We start from the raw sequence: 2,729 nt of genomic DNA, 5'->3' as shown, positions 1-2,729 counted from the left end.
AGCCGTGGAAAAGAGCTTCATGGGCCTAAACCCGCCCATGGAGGTGGGTGATCCAGAAGCCAGACAGGCTGGATCCAGCCCATGTGCTGAATATTTGACACCCTTCCCCAACTGAACACCCAAGAGTGAATGGAGAAAGAGTAGTGAGCCAGTGGGCACTGTCCTGGGAGGGAGGGAGAGAGGCCTGGGTGCTGACCCCTGCTTCCCGTGTTACCTTGTATTTATATGCATGAACCTATAACCACTAAAATATGAATATCCACTTATTTCCTGTTCTGCCTCATTAAGCTCAATGTTAGATCATGGAAGAGCTCTATATTCACCTATACTCAGTATACTTCTCTCTCATTCCTTTGGATTTTTTAATTTAATCAAAACTTTTTGTCTCTGGATATGCTCTCTTCAAGTTTTTTAGAGTGAACCCTTTGCCTGTTAGTGATGAGCAGTCTCTGCAGCAGGTTTCGCATTGCAAATAGAGGTCTGCACCTGTCCTGTGCCAAGAAGGATGGGTTGCAGGGGAAGAGTATGCATGGGGCATCAGGGTAGAGTTTTATTTTGAGTGCTGAGGGGAACAAACTATTGTATTAGATAAGGTCATATAGCCCCCAAGTTTGGTCTGCCATCTTGGAAGTGTGCCAACTCTGATACCAGTGGTAGCATGTTGTTTGCTTTTGGATATATGTTAAGATGTGAAGCAGAAAACAGTGTCTCTCTGATGGCCTGTGCTCCTGAGATGGCCAGTTTTATGCTGGATGAAAAATTAAGAGACTTTTAAGAGGCCTTGTGTCCTATTCCATTTCTTACCTTCTCCAAGTGTTTCTTTTGTAAGGGCCAGATTTTGGGCTGTCTCTGAGTACATTAAGGCAAAGCTAAGTTGTTTTATTGAATTGTCAAAGTCCGCTATTCTGGGCTGCAGCTTGTCCCTTTTTAATCCCTCTTTCTTCTTTCTGCTGTTGCTGCGTTTACCTGACCTTGACAAACAGTGCAGGAAACCTGTTATTTTTTCCAACTCGCAGCGAACACTGCACTGTAATTTGGCCTCTAGGGAGTTTTTTATTTTTGACTTACAAATCCCAGAGTCCAAATACGCCACCTTCGAGATGTGCTAAATTCTATTTATATGGGATTCTTTCCAAACCAGACCTCCACCCCGATGCCAGATTCCTTTAGGCATGTTTTGGGGGTTATAGGGACACTATAAGAAGAAAACAAAGTTGCTCACTTATGCGTATAAATATGCTAAATGATTTTCCCTTTAAAGGGTGTTCATGCAAATCACAAAAGTTCACATTTTAAAGTTGTGGTATGTTTATTTGAGAAGTACTGTGCAGTAGCCTCCATATGTGACACAAGGAGTGCTGTCAGAGCTGACAGGGTGCTACGCATATAAAATAAAATGGTAAATGTTACAAGGATATCTTGATAGGTCATGGTACTGTATTTGGAAGTCTTCTTGTAAGATGGGGCTGCTGAGTATCTTAGCATGTGTGGGATGGGTCAGTGGCTATATATATATATATATATATATTCAGGGTGTTTGTATGTACAGTCAGTGATGTATATTTCCCATTATTTTTAAAGTGTGTATCTAGGTTTGATCATTGTTTTTATAAAAGATATATACATGCATACATTTGTATACCAATTTGTGTATTTATCTCCTATATACTGTTTACTGGAACTTGCATGTAAATGATGCACATGCACTGCATGCTTATATGCTCAGTCATGTTAGTTTTCCACTACTCAACATTTCTTTTATGCCAGACTTGGGATCTTAATGTGTGGTAGCTTCTCCTTTTTTCATCAGCAATTTTGGACACAGTGGAATAGGTGAGGCTTTTTGATAGGTTAGGGCATGTGTGTCCAACTCGGCCAGATGAGAGGCGTGGAGCCAGTCCATGGGCTGGAGCAGACCCACATATGTACCCTGCAAGCCAGAGCCAGTGCAAAGGGTCAGTCCATTGGGCCACACACGTGACATGCAGTGTGCAGAGCTGGTCTGGCATGTGCTGTGCAGTGTTGGAGCTGGTGCAAGTGCTGCATGCAGTGCATGGAGCCAGTCCAGGGCACATGGGGCTGGTCCATTGTGGGTGCTGCGTCCAGCATGCCCCGTAGACCAGCCCTATGTACCGCATGTAGCATGTGCCAGACTGGCTTTATGCCCTGGACCGGGGTCAGTGTGTACTGTATGTGACATGCAGGGATGGTCTGAGCACTGTGGGCCAGATCATGGGGCTCCACAGGCTGGATCCAACCCATAGGCTGCATCTTTGACACCCCTGGGCTACGAAGTTTTGAGCCTAGAAAAAACATAGGAAGTCCACACTTTTATTAGATTCTTTATGACAACAAAACAAAAAGAAAAATAATGCTTTATAATTTTAAACCATGGGAAGTCGTATTAAATGGTTAAATGATGATTTTACTTTTTACTCTATTTAGAGTTTTGTGTGATTGAGTCAAATAGATATGAAGCCCTACAATTGATAGGCTAGCCTCTCATGCTGTTTTCTAAAAAAAAATAAATAAAAAATCTTCTCTTTCTCAGTGAACAGCTCTGCGCCTTTTGTTACTGTGGTGAACGAAGCTCGTTAGGACAAGGAGACTTAAAACAATTCAGTCCAACACCAGGGTTCATCATCCCATGGAAGAACCAGCCTTTAAATAAGAGTGAAGCAAACGAAAGCACCGATGGAGCTTGTGAGAGACCTCCAAGGCAAAACTCA

Source organism: Gavialis gangeticus, unplaced genomic scaffold (assembly GCF_001723915.1).
Source record: "Gavialis gangeticus isolate Ggan-Ray unplaced genomic scaffold, GavGan_comp1, whole genome shotgun sequence".
NCBI lineage: Eukaryota > Metazoa > Chordata > Crocodylia > Gavialidae > Gavialis > Gavialis gangeticus.
Note: the sequence above shows the minus strand (reverse complement) of the source record.